Source organism: Staurois parvus, unplaced genomic scaffold (genome assembly GCF_062004578.1).
Source record: "Staurois parvus isolate SC_StPar_1 unplaced genomic scaffold, SC_StPar_1.0 ptg000009l, whole genome shotgun sequence".
NCBI classification, from domain to species: domain Eukaryota; kingdom Metazoa; phylum Chordata; class Amphibia; order Anura; family Ranidae; genus Staurois; species Staurois parvus.
This window is the reverse complement of record NW_028317805.1, coordinates 10,443,421-10,461,521: the sequence shown is the minus strand read 5'-3', so window position 1 is coordinate 10,461,521 and position 18,101 is coordinate 10,443,421.

Sequence of the window (18,101 nt, the reverse complement as noted above, 5' to 3'; positions counted from 1 at the left end):
AGCTGGATTCTGCTCAACTGATCTTATTCTAAGCAGCACTCATAAAGGAACCTTTGTCCCCACAAATTCTACAGGCCTGCAATAAAAAAAAAAAAAAAATATATATATATATATATATATATATATGATTTCATAAAACAAATAATCAGGAGTAGAGAGGAATCTTTCATTGTGCTTTCATTTTTTTCTTTTATTCTTCGAGTTCTAAAGAGTGTGCACTTTGAGTAGAAAATGTAAATATGTCACTGCATATTGTTTGCCTTGTGATTCTCTATTCTCTATGCTTTGATTCTGAGACTGTGGTTAGAGACAGCGGAGAAATAGATTGATTGCCTCATTTGCTGTTGAATCCTCTGCAGTTGGGAATGTGTAAATCAAGGCAGCTAGGCTCATGCAAAGTTCTACCACCTTTACAATTTGGCATCAGATTGTAAAAGCAAATAAAAAGAAAGTAAGTTTTGTTTGGTTAAACCAAACTACCTGCTGGTGTGCACCATCTGCAGCACCATTCATATTGTGGCCATGAGAAATAGTAACCAACGCATCTGATGCCAAGACAAAATAATTCAGGGCCTGCTAAAATGTCTTCCTTCACCCGGTGTAAAATGTTCTGCCCAAAAAATGTAGCACTCCAGATAAAACACAAAATTTACTGAGAAACTTATAAAAAAAGTAAAATGCAATGTACCTGCATCTGCTTTATATCTGTGCAATTCGTAAGACTTAAAAAAAGGAGAAGCATTGCTTGAGTGATTTTCATGAGGATGAAAATTTGAATCTGTTGGTCACTATAGTTAACAACTCACACTTTTTGCTGTTTTTTTCTATTTTAATCTATAAATTGCCTCATTAAATTTTAAAGTCTCTGTTTGTGAAAGGAAATAATGCTTGCTTAACACTGCGTACTACGTCTATGGGTGAGATTTACTAAAACTGCATGGTGCAAAATCTGATGCAGTTCTGCATAGAAACCAATCAGCTTCTAGGTTTTATTGTCAAAGCTTAATAAACAAGGAGAAGTTAGACGCTGATTAGCTACTATGCACAGCTGCACCAGATTCCTGGGTGCTCTGGTTTCAGTAAATCTTCCCTTGTCTTATTACACTTACTCTGTTTTAGAACCTGCCAAGATAGGAAAACGGCATTTCTCTTCCAATCAGAGGGAAGGAGGTCATCTTAAATCTGCTAGGTTTGAGAACTGCTTGACCCATTAGAGTCTTTAGTTCATTTTCTAAGTTTGTGGTGTCTGAGGCAAGCCAACTGTATATGCAAACCTTAATTACTGTCTTTTGCTAGGCTTACTTCTTTGAAAGAAATCTGTAGAGTGGATCCCTCTAGAAAAGGGTTAAGCTTGTATGACTATAGAACACTGAATAACCTTCCTCCAGAAACATCTTGACATGAATAGCTGGGAGATTATCAGAAATTATCAATATTAATATGGGAAATATTGTAAAATCAATTTAACAAATGTTCCATCTACAACCTTTATCTGGATTACTCTACAAGGGTTGCACCACTGCAGGCAGCAGAGTAGGAGAAGAAACTGTAAGGCACTGTGCCAGGTGGAGGGCTGGTAGGGACAGAGGTGTTCCAGGGTGAACATTGAATGTGCAAGTGGTTTACCGTGCTCAGCAGCATGGTCCCCAAGGTTGCCAGAGCAAGTAAAATTTATACAACTCCAGGCCCCTGCCAGCTTCTGCCTCAGAGACAAAATGTTAATATCTTATTATTTGCCTATTTGATCAATTAATCTGAAAGGTCCTTGTCCCTCAGGACCATGGCTTCAACAACGATGCTGGTAATGTCAGAGACAGGATGGAACAATGGCCCCTGGAACAAGAAGTCTGGATCATCCAGGGAGTCAATTAAATGTTTGTCAGGTGCTTGGATATATCAAAATACCATGTTGTCCTGGGTCAATTCAATGCAATGAGGATCACAGGGATGCCCTCCTTCTCAAACCTGTAAAGTAGTTGAAGCAGAATCTGGAGAGGCAGAAAGGTGTAAATTAGATTGAACTGATCCCACAGTGTCACCAGAGCGTTATCCCAAGGGTTTCTGGACCTGACAACAAACCTGTCCAGTTTGTTGTTAAATCTGGATGCCAGAAGGTGCTATTCTAGGATTCGCCACCTGTGGCAAAGGGATTGAAAGATTGCTGGAGGAGACCCCAATCCCCCAGATCCAGATGCTTTTGTCTGAGAAAGTCAGCTAATTTTCCATGCCTGGGATGTAGACTGTGAACAGGACTAGAACATGCAGTTCGGCCTAAGAGAAGAACAAATCTGCTTTCCTTAATGTGGCATAAATCCTGGTGCCTCCTTGATCATTGAGGTAGGCAGTGGCTGTGGCACTGCAAGGTACAACTGAATCGCCCTGAGTTCCAAAATGTTCATTGGAAGTCAAACGTCCTCCAACAATCAAGTCTCCTGTACTGATAAAATGTTCAGCCCAATAGGCTGACATCTGTCATGGGATCGTCCTACAACTGTGGAGGAAAAGTTTTTCCTAACTCCAACTCCAGATTGGAAATCCATCATATCCAGTAAAATCTGGCCTTGGGGCTTCGAGACAACAGGCGGTCCAGGGACTGAGTATGTTTGTCCTACACTGTCAGGATGTTGAGTTGCAAGGGTCTAGACTGAAACTGAGAGTATGGCACTGCCTTGAAGGAGGAGCCATTATAAAGCCCAATCCCCTCCTCTGGGTCCAGTGGGCCTTGGCATGAGAACAAAGAGACAGAAATTTGTCCTGAGGCAGAAAGGTTCTGGACAAAGTAGTTTCCAACATCAGACCCGGTTATTCCAATCTGTGAAATGTGTCAGCAATTACTTCTGGAAGTTTGAGGATCTAACCAAAGCTCTGCAGAACTTGTACCTTTGTTTGGATGTTGGCTGACAGGGACAAAGAAGACTGGTTATTTAATGGGAGATCCAGGTACCCCACAAGGTGAATTCCCTGAGAACAGAACAGAGCCAATACCAGGGCAAGCAATTTGGGAAAGCTCAGGGAACTGTGAATAAACCCAGGGAACTGTGAATAGGCCCAAGGGATTGGTGAGCAAACTGGCAAAGCTGATCACTTAGAAAAATGGTAATGTGTAGATGGGCATTACAGCTGTCTACTGAGACCAAAAAAATACCTCTGAAAGAGGAAGGCTCCAAATGAACTGGCATTTTTGCAAAACTTTTGAACTCATAGGAACAAGTTTAGAATTTTCAGATCTAGAGTGGGTCATACTCTTTTATTCTGTTTGGAAACTGTAAAGAGGTTAGAGTAAAGTGATATCCTTTTGGACCAGGGATAATCACCCCTGGATTCAAAAGCTTTTTGCCAACAGATACATCCTCCATAATGGGGAAGGAGAGAAGTTGGACAGCATGAAGCGGGGAGAAGGTGAAGTATAAAACTCCAGTTTATACAGTACCTCCTGGAAACAAAAATATGGAAACAGGTGTCTGAGATTTTCTGAGACTAGAAGGACAACAGACCTTCCCCTACTTTCAGAAGTCATCACTGTAAAGAGACCTTAGCTTCAGTCCTGGCTAATTTGGAAGGCTGTCATCTTGGAAATGTATGTTGCTTAGGTCTTAGACTTAACATTGGAAAACTGGAAGGGATGAAAGGAACTCTTCCTTACCTCACGAGTAGTAGAGCATGACACAAGTTTTTTTCATCTGGAGCAGTACTCTTGCCTTCTTTGATTTCCTTGATGTTTTTATCCAAGGAGTGACCAAAATAAGTACTGCTTTCAAAGGGAAACGGTTTGAAATGTTTCTTTCAAGAGATTTCAGCTGAACAGCATTTAAAAGGGTAACTCCACGTTCGTGGGGAAAAAACAGCAAAATTAAAATAAAATGTCATATTCTGCTTGTATAATTGGCTCACTGATTTTTCTAGACGTCTGCACTAAGATAGAAGTCAAATTTTAGGCATTCTCTGCAACAAAAATAAATTTTTGGTAAGATACTCACAAAGGGTAATCAATTCTAAAGGTATGCCAACACTACAACGTTTCTCATTAGAACACTGCAAGTGCATCAGCTAGGCAATAAGGAAAAAGTCACTCCCTTTCAAATTCACTTAGCGCACTGATATAATCAAGCATACAGCTTTTTCTTCAAAGCAGAACAAAATTTGTTAAAATATTTGCAATGTACACTGATCAACTAGATAGGGTTGGTTTTTTTTCAACAAAAGTGGAGTTACACTTTAAAATAGAGCATCCTGCACATGCATTCATACAGAGAAGACTCATCCTAAAGGGATTAAGGAGGGCCTCCAATCGTTTATCTATCAGGTCTTTAAACATAGGATTTTCCTCCATGGGTGCCATGAGGGTCTTGTTCAGGTAGGAAATGGCTGGATCCACCAGACAAATAGCCTGTTTCCTAAAAAGCCTTTCCTCAATATAACAACATTGGCAAATGTTTAGGAGAAAAAAATCTTCTCGGGTGAGGCTAGTAGTTAGGATTGGTTCCAAGGCGGGGACTGTCAAAGTCAAGCTTGTGTACATCCTTTACAATAAATGTGGACACCAGTGATTTTTCCAGAAAGTGTGGCTTCTCTTTTGTTTAAGGCTATTAAAATGGTTGTAAATCCTTACATATAGTATACCCAGTGAAGTGACTCGTTTTACACAGAGATAAAATAATGCTCCTACATCTGCAGTCTTCTCTTCTTTACATCTGTTCAAAGTGTTGAATTTATAAGGCTGTCTGAGATTTCAGAAAAAGGGACGAAGAGCTGAAGCTACACATTGCAGAGCTCAGCAGTTCGCACAGCATACAGTCACAGAGCTGAGGCTCTCAACCTGCTCGAGGTCCCTTCCCTGACACCATTTCTTCTTTGTGTCAGGAAAACTTGTCAGAGGTGACTCATTCAGATAACAGAGGAATGAAACAGCAGACAGAAATGACACTTGGTGCTATTGAGACAAGTACACACTATAGAAGGATAAGCTTTGTTCCTATTTCAAGTCTGAGGTCTACAACCACTTTAATTTATACAAACCTGCATCCTGGTTGCACATGCCCTAATGTGTGTTACCACATGGACATTAACTTATGTATGAGCTCCAAGTTATCAATATACTGTCAGGGTCCTGTCCATGGCAGAAGTTCTGGAAGATCTGGCATTTCTGCCAGTACTCTACATGGCCGCAGAGGTACACATCAGCCTCAGTCTGATGCCAGACGGCCTTTATAAGGAGGCTCATCACTTCCTCTGGTTGCTGGATGATCTCTAGCTCCCCGTGCCCTGTTCCTGGTTCCTGTTTCCTGTGATTCTGACTTGTGATTTCCTGTTACCGACTCGGCTTGCTCCTGGACCTGTCTACTCTGATTTACCCCTGATCTGACCTCGGCTTGGCTTACGGATACTCTCTCTCGCTCCTCTGTGAATGACCTCCGCTTTCCCATCTGACTACGTCCACTCTGATTCCCACCTGGTACCTGACCTTGGCTTGAATCGACTACCCAGTAAACATCCAAATCCCGGAAGGGCTTGCATACCACGCACAGGCGCCTCCTGTCTGCAGACCTATCTCCGTGTACCAGCTGTGCTTCTGAGTGGACCACCAACCAGCACTCCTACAGGTGACCTGTGCAACTTTGGGCCTGACTCCCGCTGTTCCACTCTCAGGGGAGTCCGGAACTTAGCCTCAAGGGAAGCCCTCTCTCCATTGGCCTCTGTCACGTACCTGGATAGTGAGCCTGATGTGAAGAGGCAGGCTTCCCGTACAACTCTGGCTCAAGGACTGCTGATGGTGAAACAGCAGTCGCAGGTGCATGGTGGGGTATGAGTGGCAGAGATCAGTCCGGTAACAGCTGGTGGGCTGATGAGTTGCAGGCAAGAGCAGGATGCAAATGTAGCCGTACGGGATAGATGGAAGCTGGAGCACAGCGTGCTAAGGATGCAGGGTCAGACGAGCCGTGTTCGATATTGGCGAGGCAGATCAGGCTTATAGCGGCAGGCATGAGAGAAGTCGGGTCACAGGCCAGGTTCAATAACAGAAGATCAATCAGACAGGAGCAGGCAGAGAATAATCCGAGGACAAGCCAGAGGTCAGGGCAGGAGGCAATCAAGCAGAAGTCAGGAACAGGCTGGTTTGGCAACAGGAGTCAATCACGGAAGTCAGGAAACACGAGCAGGGGAAAAGACCATACGGCAATGAGACAACTACAGCTGCCAGTTTAAATAGCCCTTTTGGTGCCAGCATTAGTGACAGGCGCATGCCCGCATGCGCGAGTGCGCATGAGCGCACCTATGCCCAGGTGCCTGCACATCTGCTCGGCTTTCAAGGACCCCGCGCATGCGCATATTTGTGCACTGTGGAGCTTTACCTGCACTGTGGGCAGGCCTTTCCTGACAGCCTCCATCACCAGGTACGTGATACAGTATATACTTTGTTATATTTACAGTATATACCTATTTTCATTGGGCATAAGGCCCAATTATTTTGAGGTGTCATATTGTCCATGTCACCACACTTGTTACACTAGGAATCACTGAAGGAAACTGATGAAGCACAGTGGGTGGGGTTAAATGGGCCTGATATATATGTATATTTTTTGTCTTATATGTTTTGCAATAAATGGTCAGTTTAAGGATACGTGGATGGTGTTCTTGTTTATTTTATGTTTTGGGTTGTTTTTCCAACTGTCCTTAGAAGTCTTTAATCATAGTTGTATGTGTTTTTTGGCTAATAGTATGTCTTCTGCGAACTTCGGTCTTATGTGAGGTTTGCAGGCTTTTAATTTAAAGTTCAGTAGACCCTAATTGTTCTGACCACATCTAGACAGTAAAGTGAAATCTTCTTGGCCTGTTTTGGGGCAGGGTGTGGGGAAGGGAAGACAATATTCTCATTGAAAGAAAAATAAAACCGAGTGCCTCCCCTTAACAGGCCTTCAATAGCAATTAAATGAATTAAACCTTAACCTAATCCCAAAATTGTGAAAATCTGTCATACTATGTGTTAGTTGCCCCCTTAAAGTGTTTATACACTTCAACATGCAATAGAATACAAAAAAGGTCCGGCGCACACATTTACCAAAAAGTGCTATAAATCAATAACACAACATATATTATGATCAATAAATGAAAGTCCAACACCTTATAATGTGCAAACAAATCCTTCTGGAGCTTCACAAAATCTTCATGCAATTTTTCTATGTGCTCCACCACCTTGTGCCACTTATAATGCACTCACTAACCATCCATGGCCCTTAATTAAAAGGTCATAAGCACTAATTTGCCCAGGGCTTAAATTCCCAATGGGTTTCCCCTCTGTATTTCCAGATATCATCCCAATATGGCCATATCCCTCAGCAGCAAATCATTATATACTAAAGGAGATAAATCTCATAGTAGTTTTATTAAAATTAAGCAATTTAAAAACAAGCATGCACTTACTCCGGCATTTGGAACGCATGCCGGTTCTACAGTGTGGAGAGGCAGTGACACATTACGGCTGAGTGTATTAGTGCCGAGATATTGGGCACTGGATCATGTGAGTGCATACTTGTTTTTATATTGCTTCATTTTAATAAAACTACTACACTATGAGATTTATCTGCATTGGTATATGATGATTCGCTGCTGAGGGATATGACCATATTGGGATGATATCTGGAAATACCACCGGGATTTAAACCCCTGAGCGCTTATGACCTTCTTCTAATTAAGGGTTCATGGATGGTCGGTGAGTGCATTATTAATGGCACAAAATAGGGGAGCACATGGAAAAATTGCAGGAAATTTTTTTTAAGCACCAGAAGCATTTGTTTGCACACTATATGGTGTGGGACTTTCATTTATTGATCATAATATTTGTTGCGATATTGATATATAGCACTTTTTGATATATGTGTGCTCCGGACCTTTTTTGTTTTCTATAATATTCTCATTGAGGTGAAAGGAAGAGACTACCTTGCAGAGAAAAGGACCCTTACAAGAAAGAGGCACCAACTCCAAGATATGCCTGATGGAGGTAATAGCCACCAATAAAGGCCAATTTATTCATGAGTTCCCCCCTTGGGATATCTCAAATTTGTTCAAAGGGAGGTTTTTGAAGAACCAAAAGTACCAGATCCAGATCTCAGGAAGACATAGGAGGTCCTAGGGTTAACATAAGCAATGCCTTGCATGAAGGTCTTGATGTATTGTATGGTGCCAAAGGTTTCTGGAATAGAATGAATAAGGAAAAAACCTGTCCCTCTAGAGTATTAAGAGCCAGATGGTAGTCCAGACTAGACTGTAGATAGGCCAGGATGTGAGGAATAGACAATTCCTGGGGGTTGAGGTGCCTGTTTTTGCACATGAGTGGGAGTTAGAATTAGAGGACTGTCACGATACAGTATCTCGATCTGGTGCAGGAGTATAGCTATCACACTGAGCACTTTGCCATCTTTGCTTAGTGTTGTCTGTAACATGAGTACTATTAGGTCCTTTTTTCTCAGCTGCACTTCACCTTGTCGCCTCCATTGCTAAGTGAGGGAATCCCATGCGAGGTGCTAACAAAATGGATGCGGAATGAGAGGGTATTAATGTGTCTGGAAAAGGAGATACGATAACTCATACATTGAATGATGTCCTGTGGCTGTGTCTAAGGAATAACAGACAGCCTGGAGACCAATTTGTCGGAAATAGTGGGCAAAAGTGCAAATAGTCACCACACTGTGATATGCAGCAACACTCTGTGGGAAAAAACTGCTCCGTGAGCTTTCACATCCAGGGTGAGCCATTGAGTCCCATTGTAAGGGACCGCCCAGCAGTACCACTAGCACTCCGCTGAATAGGCGTCCCCAGAGCACGGAATCTAAGTTCCAAGGTGCTTGTTCACCAGGACCCCTGATGGTGGTGATGGACTTGGAGCACCTCGAGACCAGGTCGTGACTACTGGGTATACCTATCAGTGGTAGTGGTATACGCCGAGGGCTCCCACGGGGGAGAGTCTGATATGAGGAGGTCTGAAGACCCCACTGGGAGGGATGGCTGGCTAAGCAGGTGCGAAGTCAGACAAGCCGGGTCGGTAACAGAGAGGACGGTACGAGTACAGCGGGCAGAGAATAGTCGGGTCACACGCCAGGTCAGCAACAGCAGGTCAGATCCAATAGGGGGCATCCAAGAGAGAGGTCAGGCAAAGCAAGGGTCTGGGCAGGAGAATATAGCAAGGTCAGAGCACAATCCGGGTCAGCAACTTACAATACACAGGTTCGCAGATACAGGATACAGGGAAGACAAGAAGGCACTGAATGACAGCTCAGGGCCATTTAAATATCCCGCACTGCGCTGTCATTGGTGCCACACGCGCGCGGTCCCTACTGCGCATGCGCGAACTCGCTCGTTGAGGTCGGCCAGGTCCCAGTGCCCGCGTTCCTGCACAGGGCGGTGCACTGTGCCTGCGCCGAGCCCATTGCGGCGGTGATCTCCGACACCCATATATATGTATATATATTTGATTAAATACCTTGTATTGGTATATTTAAAGTTGTTTGGTAATTGAACAATTTTCCTTTGATATACCTTTAGACTGCCTTGGCGGTAGAAATTACCTCCAAAAATCTCCCCTGAAGAAGCCCGTGAGGGCGAAACATGTAGGGAGTATACTACATTTACCTAACCAAGTTTGAATCTCAGTTGGTATTCTTAGAATTGGAATTGTTTTTATGTTTTTATGTTTCTGTATTTTTTCCTTTTTTGTGTTTTCTACCAAAATACGAAATAAAAATTATATAACTTTTATTGTGTGGTGCACCCTGAAAGTCCCATCTTCTCTATTGAATATTTGCAATTTTAAGGGATGCGGTGCAATAATCATATCTGGTCACTCGCTTGCCACTTCACTGTTTCTAAAATATAGATAATATTAAAGGGAAAATGTGGGGGATCGCTGTCGATCCAAGTGGGACTAGAAGGTGTTAAAATTGACTGGGTCCAGCACACCTAGTCTAGTACAATCTAGTGATTGAAGTCTTGAATTGGTAGAGCAATATGGTCTTACTGCCCAGCTCTCACCGGTTGGGGCAAGTGAAAATTGTAATACCTTGGTAGGTCCCCGAGTATGGCAGCAAGCTCTCAAAAATAGGTGGAAACCACAAAAACAGAAATAACACGCGCAAAGACTAATATAGTCAAGTCCAGGGAACCATCCTGGGACACCCTACTGGTGGATACATTCGGTCTGAAATTGGTGAACCCGCCCAAAACTAGAAAAACAGAAAAAAAGTCCTGTAAAATTAAACTATAAAAAAAGATAAATGTTTTATTTAAAAATCCTGACATAACAAGAGCAGAAAACAAGCCAGAGAAAAAGTGTAATAATGAATGTTGCTCCACCCATCTTTTTTTTATGGGCACCCCTTTTTTTTATATATTTTTATGGGCACCCCCTAGCCTCATATGTCATCTCATATAAGAGGAATATATAAATATACCAATTTCTTCAAGACCACCAGGCTGAGGGTATCTGTACGTACCCAATTCAGCAAATCAATTTAAAAAAAGAACAGGAGGCTCAGAAAAACTTTGGGAGCATTATCCATGATTTCGCCCTCTATTTCCCCCAAGAGGCCTACTAGAAGACTGCACACATTAGGAAAATCAAAAGTATCGGCTATAAATGTAGTAACTTTTGACCAGTAACTTAATTTTAGTATATTCACATACCATATGTATAAAAGATCCAATAGTGGTCTGACAGTGACAAGTTGCATTATCTTTTTCCCCATTTTAAGTAAACGCTGCGGAGTATACTACATTTGGTTCAAGTAGAGTAACTGTATCATTTTATCTTTACAAGAAATTACCATATCCACATATGCGTAAAGGACTACAAACCATTTCTCTTGGGTCTAGGGGCAGTGTCTGCTATCAGTCAGAGTCAAGGCAGAGTAATAACTAGAATCTAGTTTATTATGGTCTGGCTGTAATGGAAGGGTTTCCAATTTCTTGTTAGTGAAAGACACCTCACCCAAGCCACACTGCCTCAGCATGTTTGAGTTGGACCTACTGTATTTAAATTGCCATGAACTAGGTATACCCCACTTAGCCTGCAATTGCTCAAAGGATTTAAACGCTCCAGCCTCGCAAAGGTGATGTATATATTTACCATCATACTGTACCCATAGATAACCCTGGTCTAACTTAAAAAATTCACCCAAATTTGGACTGTACCAAATAAGGGCATTCGGAGAGAAACTTAAGGACATGCCTGGGGTTACATCAGGGTAATTTATGTCTACCCACACAAAGGATATGAAAATAGAATCCACAAGCTTGAAAAACTTCAGTGGCAAATAGACGGGAGAACTGTAAGTGTTTTAACAGGCTTGGGGCCTTCAAGAGAGCCCAAACTAGTAACAGCATTAATGGAAGTCACCAGGTGTTTTATTTTAAATGTGACTTGCACAGTATCAGTTAGAGCCAGTATGGTGTCTTTGAGAAACAAGGATTTAGAAAGAGTTTGTAAACACTTGTCAGTGGTATCCTTAAACACTGTTCAGGGTTTTGACATGAGATAATGCCAGATTCAAGATGGGTATAGACCACTACCTAATAAAATCTTAATCAAAGAGGAATTATTCAGCAAAACTTTGGAAGGAGAAAATAATTTTTCAGGATTTTTCCAGTCAGCATAGAGAATACCAAATTAAAAAAGAAAAAAGCGCCACTTACAAAAAACACCAAAGTGTCAGCAGCATATCCCACCCAAAATAAATTTTGGCAACAATAATCCTAATTAAAAGGTATGCGCATACCTTTTAATTAAGAGCATAGAGAATAGGTTAAAGTGATGGCTTTTAAGAGAGCCAAAACTGGTATCAGCACTAGTCTTTTTGAGCTTAGGAGCTAATTCAGCCAACTGAGGCTCATTAGGAAAAAATTCATCCATTACGTACCAGAGAGTTCACAATTCAGAGAGAACAGCTACAGCAGAATGCACTAAAGCAGCTACAGCTGCAAGTATATCACAGTCTGAATGAGAAGGTTAGGAAGTATGTTTACAGGCATATTAGCAACTTAAAAGATTATTCATGATTGCAGAAGACTTCTTTGGATAAAGTGGAAGAGGGGGCTACAACTGACGGAGTACTGGAAGACTCTGAGGAGTGAGTCTGCTCAAGTAGAGGGCAACAATCCAGGTAGTCAGTGTCAGGTCCCTTTGGGAGGATCACTACAGGACACAATGGATTGTAACCTAGTGTGCTTGGAATCTGGCATATTGTTTAAACACAATTATCATAATAGTAAACACCAGGTAACACCTTGGTTTACTCACCACCAGGTGTGTAAGTAAGAGTGGTTTATTAGCTGAAGACGACCAAGCCACTATAGGTGGACAAACCAAAAACAGACACATGTCTCTGTCATAAAGTAGAAACAGAGCAAGGGGCTCACTCTATTCTCCAGTTAATGATGCAGAAAAAAAACATCTTATCACATCAACCCTTTCCACGGAGACTGATGGAATAGGAACACAACGATAAGAATAAAAGCCACCAAAATGTAGTAGTTCTCAGCATTGAGCTCCCTGTAACATACTAATAAAAACCAAGAGAGATTGAACACACTAAAAGCATTGCCATGGCTCTGCACCTGTAAAATGGCCAATGGCTAACTAACACAGTACCCAAAGACTACATAGCACCACTGGCATAACCTAATTCCCAAGGCCATATTCTATGGTGGCCCCACCATCTTCCTTCCTTTTAAGCCTGGGACCGGCCTCCAAGGTGGCACCAAGGATTTCCTGATTCATATAACTACATAGTTGTGCTTAGTAGCACGGAAATAAAGCTTTGATTGAGGAAACATTATTTGAGAAAGAAAAATGGTTATAGCAAAAGCAGAAAAAGGGGAAAAACTGCCCTAAAAAAGTCCATCTTCCTAGGACACTAGCAAAAAACTGGAGCATATTGGGAGTGGTAGGGGGTATATCTGGCTGGTCAATAGCTTTTTTGTTTGCCAGTGTCAAGTTCCTCCTGAAGGTGACAGTATAACTCAGTCATATCAAATTATGTGCCCCTTAATGAATAAAGAAACACATTTTTTTTGTTGTTGGCTTTATATATTCCTTAAATAAATCAGAAGCAAATTCCCGTCAAATGTAGTAGTTTTTTATTCAGAAATTACTTTGTAGTTATGTCATGTCATCAGTTTAGATGCAAACAGTGCTTAGTATAAATTCTTATTTAATAATGTAAGAGAAGATGTAATAGATTGAAATGTGTTTCTATTTATATTTTTCCATACTTGGTAGTGAAAGAATTTTGCAGGTAATATTTGATTTGGCAGTGAGTATATTCAGTATACACCCCCTCCATTATGATAAAGAGATGTTTTTCAAAGGCTGTAATTGAATTTCACACATAACTGCTTACTCACTGAACCCTACCCATATACAGGTGCACAGCTGCATGAGAATTCAGATCCTGTCACTTCATCCCAGCAATTTGCACCCCTTGTTCATTTGCAGAAGAATTTGAGCTTCACTCAATATATAGACTTCCTAACCATATTTCTGGATTAAAAAAAAGTTTACACTTGCCACTCTATCATTTTGCTCTTCGGATGGGTAGAATGCTGGGAGATGTAATGTTGCTGGATTTGATCTTGTGCACTCCATGCACAGTATGGTTTATTTTTAAGCTCAGCTTTCCTGTGTTTGTAAACCATTGAACTGCAAAATGAGCGATTTCAGCAGTAGCTCACTTAACTGTTTATCTGTATTGTCTGTTTTGGTATGGTATTTACTATGCTTTGTTGTGACTGTAAATTTCCATTATGTGAGCATTGGGTTGGCAGTTTAATGAGAATTTATGACAATGTCACTGTTAGGGCACTTATAGCAGACACATGCCTTTTAACACATTTTTAGTTTTACACATGTTTGCAAAGACTCATTCAAGGTGTCAAAAATTAAGCCTGCAGGAATTTTTTCCAACACAGCACACTGGTGTGAACATGTGCCACTGCAAACAATAGAGTATCTCAGGGCACCATATGCGCTTTGATGGCACTGAGGGAAAAAACACGGAAAATACATAAAAGCCCCTAGCGTGAACAGGCACATACCGTTAGGGCCATATATTTGGACACAGGCACAAGTTTCATACTTTTGGCTCTGTATGCCACCAAAATAAATTAAAACGAAACAATCCAAATGAATTTGCAATGCAGACTTTCAGCTTTAATTCAAGGGGTTAAACAGAAACATCAAGTACACATTTTTATACACAGTCCCTCCATTTTCAGGGGCTCAAATGTAATTTGACAAATGAATATAATCATAAATAAAATGTTAATTTTTAATATTTTGTTGAGAATCCTTTACTGGCAATGACTGCCTGAAGTCTGGAACCCATGGACATTACCAAAGACTGTGTTTCTGTCAAGGTCCTACCTTTTCCCAGAGGTTATGTTACTCCATGTGCTGGCATCCATCTTGGATTTATGCTGAGCATGGTGGGAAGCTTTTATGCCTTCAGGTCTCTGAGGTCCATCCCCCAGAGGGGTGTGGCTGAGTACATATAAGCCTGTGATCCGCACATGCTCTTTGCACTTGTGTCTTGTGTCTTAGTCTTGCTACAGCTCTGTGTATATGCTCGTGACTCTTCTGGTCTTTGACTCGGCTTGTGACTAGACCATTCTCTGTGTTTTCCTTCGATCTGACCTTCCGTTGCTGAACCCGGCCCGTGACCTGTGATTCTCTGTCTACTGTTCTGTACTGTTTTGTCCCGTTGTTGTTGACCCAGCTTGCCTGACTACGCTATTGTCATTCTCACCAGCTACACACCATTGGCGGCGGCCATTACCGCAGCCGGGGTGTCTCGGGGGCCGCGACCTGGTTTCTGGCTGCGTCAAGTCCATCCCCACCATCAGGGGCCCTGGTGAAGGGCAGCCTGGGACTTAGACTCCGCACCCTGAGGGACTTCGGTCTGTTGGTGGTGGTTGTCGTCAGCCAGTGCGTTACCCTGCCACTAGGCCTACCTGTCCGTTCCACAGCCCTGCCCTGACAGTTTCCTCCTTTCTGATGCTTTGCCAGGCTCTAGCTGCAGCTGTCTTCAATTGTTTTCTGTGGGTCTTTCTGCCTTTAGTTTTGCCTTCAGCAAGTGAAATGCATGCTGAGTTAGGTTGTGATCAGGTGATTGACTCGGCCATTGCAGAATATTCCACTTCTTTTCCTTCAAAAGCTCCTGGGTTGCTTTTGCAGTGTGTTTTGGATCATTGTCCATCTGTACTGTGAAGCGCCGTCCAATCAACTTTGCTGCATTTGGTTGAATCTGGGCTGACAGTATATCTCTAAACACTGCAGAATTCATCTGGCTGCTTCTGTCTTCTGTCACATCATCAATAAACACCAATGACCCAGTGCCACTGGAAGCCATGCATGCCCATGCCATCACACTGTCTCCACCATGTTTTAAATATGACGTTGTTTGCTTTGGATCATGAGCTGTTCCAAGCCTTTTCTCTACACTTTTTTCTTCTCATCATTCTGGTACAGATTATTCTTAGTTTCATCCTTCCAAAGAATGCGTTTCCAGAACTGGTCTGGATTTTTTAGATGTTTTTTGGCAAAGTCTAATCTGGCTTTTCTATTCTTCTTTATGAATAGTTTGCACCTTGTGGTGAACCCTCTGTATTTGCTCCCGTGAAGTCTTCTCTTGATTGTAGACTTTGACAATGATACGCCCACCTCCTGGAGAGTGTCCTTCACTTGTCTGGATGTTGTGAATGGGTTTTTCTTTACCATAGAGAGAATCCTGCGATCATCCACCACTGTTGTCTTCCATGGACATCCATGCCTTTTATGTTGCTGAGCTCACCAGTGCGTTCTTCTTTCCTCAGAATGTACCAAACTTTTGATTTGGCCACTCCTAATGTTGCTGCTATCTCTCTGATGGATTTGTTTCATTTTTGAAGCTTTACAATGGCCTGTTTCACTTGCATGGACAGCTCCTTTGAATGCATTATGTAGGTTCACAGCAATAGATTCCAAATGCACTACCACACTTAGAATCCACTCCAGACCTTTTACCTGCATAATTGATAAAGAAATAACGATGGAGTAGACCACACCTGGCCAGGAAACCGCTTTTGATTCAATTGTCCAATTAGTTTTGTCCCTTGAGAAAGGGACAATGACTACTCTTAAGAGTTGTAATTCCTAAACATTTCCTCCAATTTGTACATACCTTCAAATCAAACCTGAGAGTGTGCACTTTCAGCCCATATCCATTGTATAACTATAGCTTGAATATGGTTTGGTAAATACCAGAAAAAAAAACTAAAATTGTACCTGTTCCTAGCTCTGAGGAAGGAGGTTTAGCTCCCGAAACGCGTTAGCCTATCTGCACCATTAGACACAGATGTATTGTGACTGTTCTTGTGGACCACTTTTACTGCCTTTTATCACATTCGTTTGTGATTATATATCCTATTTTCATTTAATAAAATACGTGTTATACCACGGTAATGCACGATGAGAGTGCGCCCTTGTTTGTTCTTTTCCACTAGTGGTCAGATTCCCCGATCTTAAAAGGGCAGCACCTCTTCGGTTGGCATTTTGGCATCGCCTTGGTTGTATGAAGACTGGAGCGCTGGTTTCGTTCGTTCATCTTTTGGAAAATTGTACCTGTGTCCAAATATATATGGATCTAACTGTACATGAGTAAATCATTTAAAGCAAAAATATAATATGTTGTAACTTAGATGTGGTGGTTGCACTTCCTGTCCTAGGGTGACAACACTCACTGTACCATGTCTATAGAAAAGCAGAGCTGTGTTAAGCTGCTCTACTGATTTTTCTGTACTTGCAGAAAATGTACTTGGCCTGAGGAAATCTTATGCAGTCACCACATTTAAGGAGTGGTAACCTGCAATATATTACTTTTTTGTTCTTGGGTTCAGATATTCTATATAGGCTCATGTACACAGGCATATGATTCTATGTAAATCTTATACTTACACTGTATGCAAGCAACATATGTGCTAACATCACATGAGTTCAACACAAATGTACCCTATTTGCCAGGATGTAGGTGCCTCGAGTAATCTGCATCCATGGTTGCTAGGACACAAGCAGCACCTGTCACCTAGTGTCTTCAGTCGCTAGGACACAGGCAGCTTCCACTACTCAGCATCCTTGTTTGCTAGGAAGCAGGGGATCCCTGACACCTAGCATGCTCAGTTGCTAGGATGCAGGCAGCTACCATCACCTGGAGTCCTTGGTATTCAAGGCCAACAGAATACATTTAAAATAAACGCTGTATGCATGTAAATGCTAAAACAAATGTTTCTTAGTTTTGAAAAAGTGGGGAAAAGTTTAGAATCCTATTGCTAGCTTTGCTATTTTCTTTCCTTTTCAGTACGATAACCTCATTGTGGCTAGTGTTAGTGTTTTAATTTTATAAGTGGTGTAGTCTAAAAAGATCACACAGGTTAGACAGATTAGCACAAAATCTGGATGTACGTTTATTACTTAAATTGTCCTCTTTTCAAACCAGCAATATTGTGAAGTATCCACAAACAAGATATAAGATGTAAAATACAAACAAATACGTTATAACAAAAGAAAAAAGCCACTTAATACAAGGAACTGTTCTCAATTATTGTGTGCACAAAAATGCTTAGCATGTAGAGGATTTAGAAAGCTAGCTCCATTTCCACTTACCACCCAGAATCTCCCTTAACAAGCTATGGTAACAAGTCTGATGTAAAGTAAAACACTAATCAAAAGTTGGAGATAGCGCCTAGTTGTAGAGTACTTAAAATAATCAGCTGTGCTAAAAGACAGTTGTGATCCCAGGGCCAATGCCACCCTAATGGGTTCCATCACCCTTGTAATACAAGTTTTATTCTTTACACTTATCTTTTCATCTTGGATTATTTAAAATTCTTTATCTATACAATCCACAAAAGAGAAGAGTAGTATAACATAAATAGCAAGCGCAATCTCAATAGTGTTGGCACTAAGCATACAATGAGCAGGAGGCACAGCTTGGATAATATAAAAAATGATACACACTATAACATACGCAGAACATTGTTGAATACGTTTTTTTCAATAAAAGTCACAACTCTAAAGATTACAA